This window comes from Canis lupus, chromosome 23 (genome assembly GCF_048164855.1).
Source record: "Canis lupus baileyi chromosome 23, mCanLup2.hap1, whole genome shotgun sequence".
Lineage (NCBI taxonomy): Eukaryota > Metazoa > Chordata > Mammalia > Carnivora > Canidae > Canis > Canis lupus.
The window spans coordinates 34,247,370-34,265,678 of record NC_132860.1 but is presented as its reverse complement, the minus strand read 5'-3'; the positions used below and the strand labels follow the sequence as shown (position 1 = coordinate 34,265,678).

General features: G+C 33.2%; 1 protein-coding gene across 1 annotated transcript in view; it reads left to right on the top strand.

The window, feature by feature from the left end:
- TENM4 (teneurin transmembrane protein 4) overlaps positions 1-18,309 on the top strand; it is a 2,813,748-nt gene that overhangs the window by 47,940 nt on the left and 2,747,499 nt on the right. The gene's annotated exons all lie outside the window — the stretch shown is intronic.

Sequence of the window (18,309 nt, the reverse complement as noted above, 5' to 3'; positions counted from 1 at the left end):
CTCAAAATAAAAATAAAAAAGAAGGTAAGGTCCAGGTTATAGTAAAAAGTGATAGGTTTTGGAGATGAACAGAACTGAATTTTAAGCCTGGAAGTCTCAAATCTTACCTGTGTGGCTTGGGATAATTTCTTGAATCATGGCTCATTTAAGTTCATTCACCCATAAAACATAGCTAAAAATATACAGCCTGTAGGGTTATTGTGATGTTAAAGATTATATCTATTACTATCTTAATGATGAGTAAAGGTGCTCAATAAATATATAACTGACAATTATTTTTACTATTATATAGCTCCTGTTATAAAGGAGTTCCACATTTAGGTGAAGTAATAAAACTTACCACCTGCACAGAAGGTTTATGTGATTTATAACAGCAATGTGCATGTATGTTCCTTATGATTATGTGGCAGTTATCTGTATAGATGTAATTCCCAACCTGAAATTTTTATTCATACTAATATTACAAAAATTTTACTTAGATTCTACTCTAAACTTGTTTTCTGGTTTTTATTCATCTCAGATCAAGAACCTATTTTAATGACAACATCCCAAGTGGATTAATTGCCTTGCAAATACAACTCATGAGATGTGATGAAATGAGTCTTTTCTAACCAAAATTGTGTAAAAGAATATTAAAAATACTCTTTGTCTATTCATATTAAACTCATGGAGAAAAAGAATAACAGAATGACATTCATTTTAAAGACTTAAATGATTAAATAATGAAGGTTTAAAAGATTGTACATCAAAGGTGACTTTAGAATGTACACTAAGAACTTGGAATGGATGTCCTATTCTAGATCAATGACTATTAATTATTATTCAAATCTAAACTCTTAGAAAAGTGTAACTATGGTCTATTTATAAGAATATAAATGGAATTGGATTTCCTTGGGGGAAAATTAATTTACAATTATCTGGCCAGATTTGGTTTGCTAGAATTAAGACATGGGCATTTTATTTTCTTTCTGGTTTATGGTATAGAATCTTGGCACTAAGCCATTCCTGAGAATGGATATTGACATTTATGAAAATCACAGGATTCAGTTTGATTCAGCAATCTCCTATTAAAATGTTTCCAAGACTTCAAATATATAATATAAATAAATGAGTGAAGAAATAATGCCATGTTTCCAATAAATATTAATTGACAGTGTTAATGGTTCCCAGCAGAATTCAAATAGATTAGAAAAGAAAAAAATAAAGTCAGTATGGTTTTAAGACCAAAGCAAGAGTTTAAGGAATCTAAAACTTATTTTTAACTGACTTTGATTAGTTACCTTGATTCAATCATCTTAATCTTTCACCTTATCATTTCCTCTGCCAATTGGACTTAATGGCAACACATGTTAATAAATAATACCAACCTTTTCTGATCTAAAACTTTAATGTGCAGACAGCAATATAAGAGTCTCAAAGAAAACTATTTCTATTACAGAAAATATATTTTCAAATCCATAATTTTTGTGTACCCATTATTAGCGTTAGATTGAGCACAAGGAATGAAAACAAAGGTGAAGGTCACAATGCCTTTGAATAGTCTAATGTATGTGAAGTGGTTTAAATGGGCAACAAACTGGCTTAATTCAAATCTCCTGTTAAATGGAAATCTGTGATTTTATGAACAAGGCAACATGTACCTTTATATTCTCTAATACACACATTTTTAAAGTTAATTGATAGTGTAAACTATATTTCACCTACCGAAAAGAGGATTTTAAGTACCTACTTAGAAACAAAAAGGTAAATCCATAGATCATATTATAAAATAAAAGTGTTCAAAAATATTATTCAGAAGCATAGTTTTGAAAGTGACTTTGGTATTAAATAAGTTAAGTACTCTCCTTTTATAGAAGCTGATATCTATAGAAATTACTTATGTGTGTTCTCCAAGGATGCAGAATTTGTTAGTGGTTGAACCGTAGCCAGAACCCAGGCTTCCAACCTTCTAAATTGTGATTATGTTATTTATTACATATCATTAAAATATGACTGAAAAATCTTGACTCTTGAAATATTCTGGAAGAACTTTATGAAACCAGATTCAATTTCATATTGAACCAGAGGGAAGAAATTTAAAGTATTTTATAATTCAGACTACCTAGACCATTTCAGGTTCTCTACATACTCATGTTTGTAGCAGGGAGTTACTGTTTGTATTACCTTTTTTTTCTTTATACTTCTAAAAACCAGTTTCCAAATAATGGATTTCTGATGTAATTGGGAGAAAATCTAATTTCTTTATAAATGAGTATTATACGGCCATTTGCTTATTTCAAGACCTAGTCTTGAGTTTCTTGCCTTATCTCTTAAACCATTCACACTAAACATCAGAGGCTAATTGTATCTTCTTTTGTGCTCTACCACCCCATTAATGACTTAGACTGTCCATTGGCTTATAATGTCCTCTATGTCCTCTTTTCCTTTGAAACCTGAGCTTAGATATTGCTTCCCCCAGAGAAACCTTTCCTGGATATCCCTGACCTGGGGAATGATTTCCTTCTTCATATGCTCTCTCACATTCGGTATATACACCCTAGTATTTCTATATAGTGTTGCTGTTGCCTGCTTATTATCCCTTTTACCTACTAGATGGTACATCTTGTGCCATGTTCACTCTTATATTTTCAGCAATTGGCTCAGCACATAGTAGGAGCAAAATAAGATTTTTGTATGTATGTATGTATTTATGTATGTATTTATTTATATTTTTGAAGTTGGGGGGCAAAGGGAGAGGTAGAGAGAGAATCGTAAGCAGGCTCCACACCCAGCACAGAGCCTGCCGAGGGCTTGATCTTGCAACCCTGAGATGACTCAAGCTGAAATCAAGAGTCACACACTCACTGACTGAGCCACCCAGATGCTCCTATTTTTATTACATAAAAAAATTAAGATGTCAACATTATTTTTATGGGAATATTATTATATTTTAGAGGAGGATTATTTTCTTTCTAGTATTATCTATATGAAATATGAGTCAGTACTGTACATTATTGAAGCATATTTTTAGTGTAAAAAATAAAAGAGACATCTAAAACATTGAGAGAATTATCTAAAGCATCAGATATTTAAAACATGAAGAGGGAAATAGATATGTAAAGAATCAAGAGGGATATTTGGTATTGTATCATGGGAGAATTTTTATACAATCCCTGAACCATCTGAAAAACTTCATTTATATTCATGGTTAGAATGTACATTTTTATTTTGGATTCAGCATTTGTCTGACAGCACTCATAAGGACAAGGAGTGGAAAGAGAAGTATACTTCACATAGTAATTATTTCTGCTTCTATCAGAAGATCATTTCTACTATGGGCTACTAAGAAATACTGAAGTTGAAAGCTACCTTAGAATTATTGTACTCTACTCAATCCACAAGACTGAGTACAAGAATTATTGTACTCAAGTCAAAGAACAAGAACTGGAAGCTAAGTCTCCTATCTCCCATGCTTGGGCATTGCATAGCCTACCACATACAACAATAGTGATAATGTTTTTAGTGTCTTAGGTCTCACAAATCTATTCACCCACATGGAAGGATCTTGATTTTTACAGTTAGTGTAAAGAAGTAAGTCTAGGTGTTTGTTCCTAGATTGGAAATATCCTTGGAAGATGGATATATTTCTCCTTTGAGACCCTGGTTAAGAAAAGCTGTGTTAAGAAGATATGACTTTCTGACTTTTATTTAATACTAGGCTTAGAGTAAGTAATCTTGGTATTCATTTATTAACTCACTTCTTTATAATGAACCTACTGTACACAGAGCTTATATTAGGTGCTATGGGGTATGTAATGACAGATAGAAGATCTTTTACACAATTAAAGTTATTTCTGGCTAGTGTAGAGTAAGCACTTGTTAATTCAGAGTCCATGTCATTCTATAATTTTGATATCTCCTATTGAATATAAGTTAATTTCCATAAACATGACATACACATTTCTCTATTAAAATATTAAACACATACCCTACTGCATGTGGCTTATTCCTTGAGTTGATTTTTAGGTTGGTGGCAGTTACACATACATTGTCATGATAGGACTATTTGTATAAATTTTCATTTAGTTGCTAATTCATTAAAAGTGCGTATAAGACACTAAAAGCCAGATACTGTTTTATTTAAGGGATTTATACTTTCATTGTTTTAAAGGTTTTACTTTTTTATTCATGAGAGACCCAGAGAGAGGCAGAGACATAGGCAGAAGGGAAAAGCAGGCTCTCTGAAGCGAGCCTGATATGGGACTGAATCCCAGGACCCCTGGGGATCATGCACTGAGCTGAAGGCAGACTGTCAACCACTGAGCCACCCAGGCATCCCAGGGATTTATACTTTCTTACACATTTAACCATTGAATGAAAGTAAATTAATATCTGACTACACATAAGGTAGAAAATAAACATAGAAATAAATGTTTTGGGGGTTTAGAGAAAGATTTTCTCCTTGAAGTGTAGCTCAGAGAGTTTCTTTCTTTCTTTCTTTCTTTCTTTCTTTCTTTCTTTCTTTCTTTCTTTCTTTCTTTCTTTCTTTCTTTCTAGAAAGAGTGAATTTGAGCTGGGCCACGAAGTATGACAAAACTCTGGGTATTTAATTCAATAAACATTTACTGAGTGCTGCCAGGTAGAACAGTGACTCATGTCATAACACCAAATTATGTTTCTTGGGAAACTAAATCTCTTTCCACCTCAGTTTTTGGAAGTGTAAACTGGGGATAACAGTCATTGCTGCCTCACAGGTTGCTGTAAAGTATAAAATCTTATGTGGCATGAGGATCTCAGCTCTATGCCTGACACATAGAATTCAGTGAACATTTGTGTTTGTTTTTATTACCATTCACTCTTGTATGTATAGGGACAAGACAAAAACAAAAACAATCCAGTTTTAAGGATCAACAGGAGCCCTAAGAATGGCCTGCAGGCTTAAACAGTGTCATAATATAGCAAAAGAAGGTCCCAGCATGGGGTAGGAAAAACATATATAAGTAGTAAAAGAAGCAGGTATAAGCCAGGGAAAGTAAATGAGGGTAAGAGAAGAAAAGACACATTGTGGAGAATATGCTTATAGAACTCAAATAGTGGCTTGTATTAATAAATGAGATTATAGGTGTGTACCAGTTGATTGTCTGCCCCCATTAAGTATCTTTACCCTTATTAATGTCAATAACTATTAAAGTATGAAAGTTTCAAAGCTCCTCGTATAAAGTGAGCTTTTCTAAAGGCTGCTGCTGCTGAGAGCCAAATCATTACATTAATGCAAAATCATATATTGCCTACAGAATAGGGCTGCAATTTCTTAACATGATATATAAATTCCTCTAAAATCTATTCTAACACCTGATCTAAAAAAACATATTTATTTTGAGAATGCCAAAGGTCTTCTTTGTATTGGGATGACTATTGAAAAATGGATTTAGAAGGAAGGAAATATTAGAAAGATATTGAGGATCAACTAAATGCAAGTCCATGTCTTTCATATACATTATCTCATTTCAACCCTTACATAACCCTCTAAGGGAAACTTCCATCACAGTTCCACTTTGGAGATTAAAAACATGGATGTTTTGAAAGATTACAGGAATTTGAGTTCAGTTATTTTAGCTATCAGTCCAGTGCTCACACAAATTCCTTCCCCAGTACTTGTGAATCAAACAAGTTGGCAATTTCATCATCTACGCAAATTCAAATTCAGTTGGGGCAGTGTGTGACCTTAGATATTGTCAGCAGAAATAGCACAAGTCTGCTGCCGAGAAGAAAGATAATCATTAACATCAGTGAAGATGGCTAAATTCAGCTGGTTTCAACATTTCCTTATATATGTGGTGATTGAGATAAGAAAACGTCTTCTTTGTTGGAACACATTAATATTGAGTCCTTCTCAAATCCTGGGCCAGCAGCAGTAGATTAACAAATGTGAACAAGGATAGAGAATGGACCAATAAAACTGGTTGGTGAGTGGCAGATGCAGGAGGCAGCAAAGGAGACAGACTGGAGAAAGAAATCGAAACCACAGAAAAGAGGCAGAATGATCTAACACAAAACAAAAAGAAATGTGGATATATTCCAGAAACTAAAGAACCATTGTTAACCTGTATAGGGAAGGTATAATCTTGTTTACACAAAACAGTGCTCTAACCTAACCAAGGTGCCCTCTGAGAATCCAGTAATGGGGATTTAACTGGGCATCTAATCCTCTCAGGTATCCAGTGGAGTTTGTAATGGCCTGGGGAAAGAAAAGATTTTCATCTACATATCTCAGAGTTTAAGCTCAAGTCCATAAATAAAAATTGGGACAAGAAAAGGTTCATGGTCTTGAAAGACCCATCCATGCACACTATAAAACAGGAGGTCAGGGAGAGGAAGGGAGGGAGAGAAGAAGGAAGAGGAGTGTGGGGACAGGTGAATGAAGATGAAGAGCAATGGAGAAACATGAAGTTAATAAGAATGGTAATGGTTAACAGTCCCCACTCCTTTCAGCTTTTGCAGTACTTTTTGTATCCATTTACCAGAGCTAATGTAGTGTAATATAGATTGAGGCATTGAGGATTGGCTTTATTGATTTCTAGTTACAAATGCAGACCAGCTTATTTTGTTATGTCTATGTTAATTTCCTTATCTATAATTTGGTGTAATTATTTTACATCCATTTTACTGCTTTAATTTTTGAGAATTAAGCCCGGCCTATGTATATAATATACATGGAGCCAAAAAGGCAAATGCCAAATGGCACATGCTATTTTCTTTTTATTCCTTTACATGTTGTAGAGTAGATATCCTGAATATAAAATAAAATGAAGCTGAAGGAAGAAAATTACTTCAGTGGTATACATAATTAATGTTTGTAAACTAGTGGAGGAAACATTTACTTTTGACCAAATGAAAGAGGCAGGGATTGGTGGAGAAAACCCCACCTGAGTGGACTTCAACATCTGGAGAAATGAGAGGATAAACATTCCTTGTGTGAGTGGAGGCACAGAGGTGATTCAGAGAGGAAGGAGAGACAGAGCTAGTGATTATGTTTGCCAAGTGACAGGATGGGTAAAAAGACACATATGGAAATGAGGCTGAAAAATTGGCTTACAGACAGATGAGGGAGATGAATAACAGGCTGGGTAGTTAGACTTAACTATGTAGAGAGAGGGGAGACTTTTCAGATTCCTGAGGAAATGCATCACTTTAGTGGAAGTGTTCTTTAAGAAAAGTTATATGTCACATATGATAATTTAGAGATGGCAGTGGGCATGGGAAATTTTGAAGAAAAATTATTCATTCAGAGGTATTTGCTTAAGTTGAGGAGAAAAGTACTGTTTGTTTGTTAATGTTTTAATGTATTTTGCAAAACAGGTTCATGAAGAGCCTAAAAGAATAAAATCAATTATTCCCTATATATTTCCATATATTGTTACCACATTCTGAATTGTTTTCTGCTAAAACATCTAATATGTAATGGAATAAAACTAAACAACAAATAGATAAAAACTTATGCAGTAAAGATATTTCTTTTTCTTTCAAGATTTTATTTAAATTTAAGTTAGTTAACATAGAGTGTAGTATTAGTTTTAGGGGTAGAATTTAATGATTCATCAGTTGCATATAACACCCAGTGCTCATTCCATCAAGTGCCCTCCTTAATGCACATCACCCAGTTATCCCATCCCCTCAGCAAGCTCCCCTCCAACAACCCTCAGTTTGTTCCCTATGGTTAAGAGTCTCATAGTTTGCCTCCCTCTCTGTTTTTATTTTATTTTTCCTTTCATTCCCCTATGTTCATCTATTTTGTTTCTTAAATTCCACATATGAGTGAAATCATATAATAATTGTCTTTCTCTGATTGATTTCACTTGGCATTATACCCTCTCGTTCCATCCACGTTGTTGCAAATGGCAAGATTTCATTCTTTTTGATGGCCGAGTAATATTCCATTGTATATGTATATACCAGATCTTATTTATCTATGTAGTAAAAGTATTTCTAAATGTAACTTTACTTGCTTTATATTGGGAGAATATAAGTTTGGGCAGATTAACTAAGTAATCTAATAAATGTGCAATCAGAGGGGAGCCCACCATGACATTTGACTCTAACATCTAACTGTGTCTGCCTAGAAATTATAATGTTACACTGGCAGTTTCTGTAAGATGATTCTTATAAATCCTTCTTTCAGTTCCTTCTTACTTCTTCTTTAGTATTGAAACTAACTGGTCTTTGTGTTTCAATGTCTATCCATCCCATTTCCAATCCTTCCTCCACTCTGCTAAAAAGATTGTTCCCATGGCATGCATCTTCCTCTTTCTCCTATCCTTTCTGATCAAAAGAATGCCTTCCATTACTTGTAGATTAGGTGTAAGGAAGCTAATACTTATCATGGGCTTATAATATGAATTTGGATAAAAGATGATGCCAAAGAGTATTCATTTGGTAAGAGACTGTAACACAGTTGGCATAACTCAAAGTCTCAGTATTATACCTTAAACTGCTATTAACTGCAGCAAAGTGATGCAAATTAAAATCAAAACCTGTTCTCAAATGTGTCTCTCAATCTTTTGTGTTGTTAGCTCTAGCATTTCACCATGTCTTAGCAACATTTATATAGCCCTTTGTTTATCTTAAATTGTTTAAGAATGCATGTTAAAACTTGAAAAAATAAAAATGGTGATTTTAGGTAATTATTGCACAATAATTAACACAAACCTTAGTAATAGTTTCTCTAAAATTGAGACTACAGTTTTCTTATCAAAGAATTAAAACATTTGTAGTTATTTCAAAATAGACTATCTGCATGTTAGAAGATGGTTAGAAGACATACATATTAGAAGAAATGAAATTATGATTTTTCAGATTTTCCTTAAAACTCTGAATCAACTGAAACTATAAAAACTTTTAAATAAATTAAATACTAGCAACAATTGGATAGAAAATGCATAAGAGTAAAAATATTTTTGCCTACTTTCAACAGAAAAATATCTCAACACTAACTTACGAGGACATGTGTAAAACTCCTATTAAGAGAACACATTTTAAATTTGGGGGGTGAATTTGTAGCACCTGCGTGGTACAGTTGGTTAAGTATCTAACTCTTGGTTTCGGTTCAGATCATGATCTCAGGGCTGTGAGATGGAGCTCCATATTGGACTCCTTGCTCACAGTAGAGTCTGCCTGAGATTCTTTCTTCCTCTCCCTCTGTGTCCCTACCCCCACTCTCTCTCTTTCTCTAAAACAAATAAATCTTTAAAAAAATGGGAGGAATTCAGTAAAGAATGGGAAGAATGAATCTTATAAAGATATTATTGATTCTCAAAATTACATATATATACCATTCAAAGCACCTATTTTGGATTATGTGTATTTGGGAAGATTTGTATATTTTATTTATTTTTAAAGATTTATTTTTTTGAGGGATCCCTGGGTGGCGCAGCGGTTTAGCGCCTGCCTTTGGCCCAGGGCGCGATCCTGGAGACCCGGGATCGAATCCCACGTCAGGCTCCCGGTGCATGGAGCCTGCTTCTCCCTCTGCCTGTGTCTCTGCCTCTCTCTCTCTCTCTCTCTCTCTCATGAATAAATAAATTAAAAATCTTTAAAAAAAAAAAAAAAAAAAAAAAAAAAAAAAAAAAAAAAGATTTATTTTTTTGAAAGAGGGAGAGAGAGAGAGAGAGTGAGTCAGAGGAGGGGCAGAGGGAGAGGGAGAGAGAATCTTCAAGCAGACTCCCCACAGAGTCTGCTGGAGCCCAACTTGGGGCTTGATCCCAGGACCCTGAGATCATGATCCGAGCAGAAATCAAGAATCGGTTACTTAACTGACTGAGCCACTCAGGTGCCCCAAGATTTATGTTTTAAAGATTTGCAATGAGTACAGACTACCATACCATGTATTTTAAAAATGTACGAAATCTATTGTATACCTGAAATAATATAACATTTTGTATCAACTATACTTCAGTAGAAAAATGAAGATATATGAAATCTAAAACATGACACCCTCCTGCAGAAAAATGCAGATATATAGGTTCTAATTTAGTATATGATAAAGATAGCTTTTTAAATCTCTGAAAAAATGATAGCTTATGCAACAATTGGTGGTGAGACAAAAAGCCTAAATTATACCAATTTATTTTTAGGAAATAATCATAGATATAAACAAAGATTTAGAAATAAAAATGTTAATTTCAGTTCCCTTTGGAAAAATGGGAGCTGACTTAAATGTCTAAAACAAAGGACTAGTTAAATAAATTACATGCTCATAGAATAAAATTATGTATTAAAAATAATGCAATAGAAATATATATGTAATATGTGAATAGATTTGTAACATTTAATTTGAAAAAACACAAAATTATATATACCATATGATTTACTTATAATTTGTTTCTAAAAGAATCAAACCCAATAACTTAACAGCTGTTATTGGTATATAGTGAGAATTTCTAGGTCATATTTAATTTTTATGGTTATCTTTTGTATCTGTATTTTTAAAACTCAGATTGTTGCAATGAATATTATATTTTACATAGAAAAAGACAATGAGAATTATACGATATAAAGATTTATTCAAATCATATGCCTGTACAAATTATCATCTTAATAAAAATTCTATTTTCCAAGTTATTTGTTCCTCTGCTTTTATTTTGGGCATTGCTGTGAAGACTTTTTCCTCCAACACCAAATTGATAGCTGCTGCTGCCTGTTTGCTTTACTCCTCACAGATCCTCAGTGTCTGATACAGTCACTTACAGGCTGCAGAACATCCATAAGTGTTGAAAGGCACAATTCCTTGAGAACCTGACTTTTTAGTAAAGTTTTTCAAGAAATGTCCTTTGTTTTCTTTTTCTTACCTCTTCCTTTTTAAAATTTTCCCTTCCCTTCAGATACTCTTTCTCTGGAGCGTTGAGAAAATTGCATTTTTCCCCCTTGCAAAGTGTCCTTGACAGAAGAGTGAAGTCACAGGACCCCAAGTATGGCAGCATCTATCTGCTGCAGCCCCTGATCATTTATGGCAGAATTTAACTGCTATTAGATTCTCCTTGCATTCTAGGTGATGATTTGGTAAAATCCAAGCATGGACATAGTGAAGACATTTCTTTCTCCTTGAGTTTGAGATGAGGATGAGAAGTTCTATTTTCCTTCAGGATGATCTTTATGTTAAGGATGAACAGGGTGCTAAGAAGTTTACCTGGATCCAGTCCCTTTGTCTCAGTCCAATATCTTGCTCTCTTGGGTTCTAGCCTTGAAGCCCAACCTCCCTGGTAAAGATCTCTTACCCTTCAAGTAGAGTTTGTTGTTGTTTTCTTTTATTTTCCTATTTTCTCTTCCCTGTAAAATTTCTATTAGCTCTTTTGTTGGTTACAACTAAGCTCAATCTCTCTAGTCTAACTCAAACCCCTATCAGAGTATTTGTCCTTTCAGCTAGTAGAACCTACTGAGTTGTGTTTTTGTGTTTGGAAGGGCTCTAAAATCCTTTGCTCACCACTTTGAGAATGAATCCCTGAAAGGTAGAGCTCAAACACCCATCCAGTGATTGCTTAGTTTCCTTGAGGCCTCTCTCTATATAAGGACAAAAAGTTTATTTGCTTTTTGTTATTTTGGCCCTGTTAGCATGACCTACAGCTAAGTTTGCCTGTTTGGATAAGAACAATCTATATCCTTAAGTCCTCAGATTCCCTTGACTGAAAGATAGTCCTTTATTGATGCTATGGATCCTAAATGCGTACAGATCACTCTATGCAAAACTTTTATGTCATATTTGAAATAAGTAATTTCCATTCCTGAAAAATTGTATAATCCATGAATTACATGGATTATATACTATATATATATATAGTTCCTTAAGCTAAAATACTGAAAATTAATTCTATAAGGCCTGCTTGTCTTAACCCTTCTCATTCAGTCAACTGCTGAATCTGGCCAAAATTGTCTAATATATTTCAAGTGCATCCACCTTATTCTAACCTTAATTCCATGATGGTGATTGATTTTGGGGGTTATTTTCATTTTTATTTTTGCAATGGTCTTATAACTAGTCTTGTTTACTCCAGTATTTCCAACTTCGATGCATATTCAATATTGACACCAACATAATAATTTTATATTATATTGTATCTTTGTTTCAGTGATGTGGAATTTATTCTTTTGTGTAAGTGCAGAGTTTTTAAAAAACTTTATTTTCATAGTAGGTGTAATTAAATTTCAATTGTGGATGTAAACAAAAAACATTTGTTGCTATATAATTGTACATAGCAATCTATTATCACACTATTTCTATGGTTATCTGTTGTATTGGTTTCTCTTTGGTTTCTTCTTTCATTTCTTACATTGGTTTTTGAGTCTTTGGTTTTTTTCTTTGTTAACAGACAAAATTGGAAATGCTTTAACTATTTTTTTTTGGGAAACCTTGTGATTACTTTCAGTGTTGTGTTATTTATTCTGCTGTCTTATTTATTTCTGATTTTTCTTTGTTATATCCTTCCTCTACTAAATTTCAGCTAACTTTATCCTTTTTTTCTAGTTCCTTGTGGTTTAATGTTATTTATTTGAACATTTTTTTTCTTAATAAAAGCATTTATAGCATAAATTTCACTCTAACATTTGCTTTTGCTGCATTCCATAGGATTTGGAATACTGCATTTTCTTTTCTTTGAGATGTATTTTGATTAGCCATTTGATTTCTTGCTTGGCCCATTGCTTGTGCAGTAGTGTGTTGTTTAATATTTACATATTAAATATTTAATATTTAAGTTGAAAAATAAAAAATAATTAAAGAAATAAAATTTTTTAGTCATGATAAGTCTGCTACTACTTATAGGAAGAAATATCTTTGAAACCATTTTCACACTCATGTTTGCATATATTCTCAGAGGTTAGATTAATGATAGACAATGTTACAACAAGTTCCTTACAAATCAACTTAATTCATAAAATTTAGCCCTTTAGAAGATAGAGTAAGATAATATAGATAAATCCTTTATTTTATAAATGGAAAAATAAAAGTTCACAAACGGAATTATTGCCTCTAGTTTGTCATTCATTAAGATTTATAAACTCCCTGAGGTCAGGAGCTGCATTTTGTTGGACATTTTCACCACTTAGTCTAAAACTTATTCACATTTGCTGGATGAATGAAGAAATGTCTTTATTGTTACAAAGAAATCAAGAGCTGGATAATACTAGAATCTTAGATATGCAGATAAATGCTATCCACCAATACTAGGAACCATTTATTAAGGACTTCTCTGAGTGATTGGATGATAGGCAGATTCTATTTACATTACATATATTATTTTGAAAATTATGCTTAAAAATGATTGATTACCTTTTTTAGTTCTATGTTGATAGGTACTATTATAACTCTCTCCATTTTACATGTTGAGAAAGTGAGGCACAGAGAGATTCAGACCCTTCCTGCAAAGGTCACACAAAGGAAGTGATAGAATTGAATTCGAATCCCAGTAATCAAAGACTAGAACTTCTATTCAAAGTCAATACTGCACCCCAAATATGTTCAGAGCTGTGCAATAAAAGGTCTCCTACTGTGGAAGATAAGAGCACCCATCGAATTATGTTTTATTCTTGACATAAATAAGAAAATTGAGGGGTTTTAAGGTCAACCTCTTATAAGTTCTAATATGAGAAACAAAATTAATTTCATGGAAATTAAATAATTCCAGAAACCATGCCTAAAATTGAGATGATATTGCTTTTCATCAAAAGATTGTAGAGCAGTTCACTTTACCACTAAAAATCTATCTTTTCTAAGTGAGAAAGCCAAATAGAAGTGATGACTTTTCAGCTGAATTAATTTTTATTTCATACTTTTAATTTTGTCCTTTAGAAAAAAAGTAAGAGTAAAACATTCACTTTACCTGGAACAATTTATAGTTGCATTTAATTTTGAATGGAGAGCTAAGATGAAGGGATAGATAAAAATTTAATTTTTCTGACTTCGATATTTCCCATTGGCAGTATTTAGCAATACCATTTCATATTCAGATTTCTCTGACTTTAAAATTATTTTTAGCAGAGATTTATTTACCAAGGGTAGAGTAGGTTTTGCAACAATAATTTAAATAATTGAATGCAGGAGGACTAAAATCACCTCCAAATGTAACAGAACATTCGCAGAAGAATGTCTTTTGGAAACCTGGTAAAAATGCATTTCTTCAAATGAAATATTTAGTATGCCTAATCAAAGAAACAGATATTTAAAAATAAGTAATGCAAGACATCCAGAAAAAGTGATGCTTAGCACTTAGAAGGGTGAGTGACAGACATATCAACAGAATGGGCAGCTGGAAGAAATGAGTTTGAGTATGTACACTTAGACTTGTTGGCTGTGTGACTTTTCTGAATCTCAGTTTTGTATCAGTAAATAAGATTTTGTCTGATATGATGGATTAAACAAGTAATGATTTCTAAAAGGTTAATTAGGTCAATATAAATTAGAAAACTGTATGTCTAGAATTTTCCATATCCATGAAATTTCCCCTTTCTTCTTGCTACTTGATAGCTTCTGCCATATAAAGTTCATATTGGAATCTTAATAGATACTAGAACAAACAGATAATGTGCCTTAGGATGTTTCCTTTTTCCCCTTTGAGTTTTCAAATAAAATACTTTAAAGTTACTTAATTAAGAGTGCTGATATGAAAGCTAAGTATGTGTTTACCAAAATTTCTGAACCATAACACTGTCTTGGCCTATTTGTCTTAAATTTACACTTGAAACTGAGTCACTAAGAGGCTTGAAGTAGTTTCTTATTAAGGTTGACAAATGTAAAAAAAAAAAAAAAAGGGAAGTTAGAAGAGATTCCCTTTTTGTCAGTCATGACCTTTTGCTGTCTGATTTAGTCTGAGAGCTTTCCAGCAGAAGTGCCTACTCCACCCTCAAGAGGCCTGTGCGTCTATGTAAAGTCATTTATTTCTGAATGCACTTGCCTCCTTTCATGTCTGGAGGGGACCATCTTTCCTCTGGCCCCAGTGAGTGTGATTTAATTCTTTTTGGATAGCTCTTTGTTTAAACCTCAGCGGAATACTATAAGGAGCAATATTGAGGCTCTAACTCAATAGAATATTTTCACAGGCTTCTGCAAAACATTGCCCCTTGGTGTAGAGTATTGTTAGCCTTTTACTCTGAGAGTTTTTTAGATGTATGTAACAAGTTATAGGTGTTCAATGAATATATGTACTGCCAAATTGATCCTGTATATTTTCCATCTCTATTCTTTTTGATGCCTTAGATAATAAATTCCATATAATGTTTAGTAACCTTTTGTTGAGTCCAATAGAACCACACATATATATTGACCATTTATATATTAGTTTGAAAACACCAGTTTAATTGGAAATGTAGCTTAATTTCACATATACTTCCATTTAACATCATTCTTTGAGTCCTAACTATGTGACAGGAATTATGTTAATCATTCAAGGAAAAATAATATAAAATGAGATATTATTTCAGTGTAAGATGATCATACTAGATGAGCTAAGAACTAAGCCCACTCACGTAACGATTATGTAATATGCAATATATGATAATGCCAGTGAAGTAATGTCTCTTGATATATTCAAGAAAAAAAAAGTGGAAACAGGAGATGGTGGTAGAGCTGTGTCTAGAAAGCTGTCTATACTGGACTAAAGGCCTTCACCTTTTAGGTGAGCAACAAGTAATGGCAAAGGCATCTGGTTGTAAAAGAAGTTGGCATATTGGGAAACCAGTTGATAAAAGTTTCTTGGGCTGAATACATGGACAGAGCATTTAGGGAATTAGATTAGATCTGGAAGATTAAGAACTGTGAATAGGCTTCATTTATAAACTAAGCATGTGTGTGTGTGTGTTTTGAAGAGGGATATACTAACAAATGATAACTCTGTTATTTCTAAACAAGATGGTTCTGAATGAGGAAATCATGGCAGTACACAGAGAACATAGAAGGCAATCATAATTTTTTAGGTGTGATACCATAAAAGTCTAACTGAAAATTTTAAATTAGTAGCAGTAAAAAACTGAGATGAAAAAATAAAACAAACTTTTTTTTTTCTTAAATGACCCAGAGCAGTGGTTCTCAGACCAGTGGCATCAAAAAAAGAAGTACAGAAACTGAAACTCTGTCAGGGGGAGGGGAGGTAGCAGTTTGTATCATATTAAGCCCCCCAGATGATTCTTATATATTTGTAAGTTTGAAAATTATTGGCTGAAATTTTGTAATGAATTGTAAGAGTTTCTTTTTCTGTGTCATTCAAATGCTCATCCACTATATGTTTATTAATATGAGTCATTGACTCTAAGATACTACTGGTTTTAAGATTCACTGCTATTTGATGTATCATTAAAAATGTTGCCAATTAAGCCAATTCATGCCATCAATTTTAAGATATATCCCAAGTATTCGGAAGTGTTAAAAAATAAAAGTATACATCTTAGAATTTATAAAACATGTGTTGACTGCCATAAAATCATACCGAATAAAAAAGGTGATTTTCACAGATACATCAACCTGTTCCTATGCTTATTCTAATGAAACTTTGAACCACAACTACATATATTATTTTTTATATTATGTAAAATATTATATAAAATATATTATATATATTATATTATATTTTATTATATAAATATAATTTTCTTTATATAAAATATTATATAAAATATAATTTTCTTTAATTTTGTTTTAAACTCAACTTCATATTTCTTTTCATTAATAGGTTATCTGAATCTAAATTGTTGGAATCTGCTTCTATTTTTTCCACACAAGTAAAAAGGATAGAGATGTTTAGGGTATTAATATTTAGTTATTGGTAATAACTAGTTACATTTTTTAGAACTGAGAAACATTTTGGGGGAGAAAAGGCAAGTTTTTCCATAGATCTTCCATACCCCACCATCAGTGTATCTCTCCAGTTACTAGAGACACAATTGAGAATAAAACATGATACACCTATATTTCCGGCGCTCCCACAAAGTCTGTTAGTGATCTTTGAGGTATTTGGAAATGTTCAGGTCACATAAAATTTTGCAAGCACATCTGTCTCCTGAAAATTTTGCTCTTACTCTCTCCCTATGGGAGAATATGGCCATCCTATACACATCTTTTCCTCATAGTTTTCTCTTATTAACTCCTGAGCTTTGCTCTTTTTCTATCTTTAATTTGTTTGTCTCTTATATTCTATACAGGCCATTCTCCCAGACAAGAAGTAGTCCATGTTTCTGAGCTGGCTGTACTACATTTTCCTCAGGCCTGAACTGAGTGTGGAATGAGAAGTACCCACAGGTTGCAGTACATGCATTTGGGAATAATCTGAGACAGAGTGACTAGAGAAAAATTAAAACCCATCTATGGATATAGTCTAGGTATCTATCCTAAAGGATAGATAGAGCAAGAAACTATAAACAAAAGGCACTAGGATAAAGAGAGAACCAAGTTAGTTAAGGAGTCTGAAATAGATTGAGCCAAGAGGGGCATAGCTGGGGCTGATTTACCTCCACTCTGGTAAGGTAAGACACAGAGATAGAAATTTTATACCCATTTTTACCTAAGAAGGTGAACCTGAGGGTAAATAAGTTATTTATCTAAGTTCACTAGGTTAGTCAGCAGCTCAGGTGAAGCTTCTGGCCAGGACTTTTACCCCACAGCCTAGCAGCGTTGTCCCACATATAACACGAGATATATATATAAAACACTAGTTATCTCGCTCGTGAGTGAGATTATGGAATACTTTCACAATTGCTAATTCATCACAGAGATTGGGTAGTTAAGAGATGTTAAAAAGTTGAAAGATGTTAATTAATCAAAACCAAAACAATATTGTTTTAGTATAGGTATATATAAAAATAAAGGTAGAGTTACTTTTTCTCTGAGAATCACTTTTATCCATTACAAGATGGGGAAAGTGATTTCTTCACTTCTATTTCTTAAGCTTGCCTTGAACAGAAGAAAACCCCTGAAACCAACCAACCAACCAATCAAAAAGCAAAACCAACCAACCAACCAACCAAAAAGCAAAACAACTTATAAATGTTAAAGAACTGTGAGATGCAATCAATATCATTATCATTCAACAGGAACTAGACTAAATGGTTGCTTGAGTTGAGTTACACACACATGCACACAGTTGCTCCTGGTGGTGACATATTTTTTTTGGGGGTGGTAGATTTACTTTAAAGCAGTCTTCTGTACTAATTTTGGTGTGAAGTCCCATACCTGCCACTTATAAACATTCTGAATCTGGTAAGTCCCTTAACCTCTCTAAAGCCCAGTTTTCTCATCTGTAAAATAGTAATAGTACTAGAATATCTGCTATAGGAGGTTACTGAGAATTAAATAAG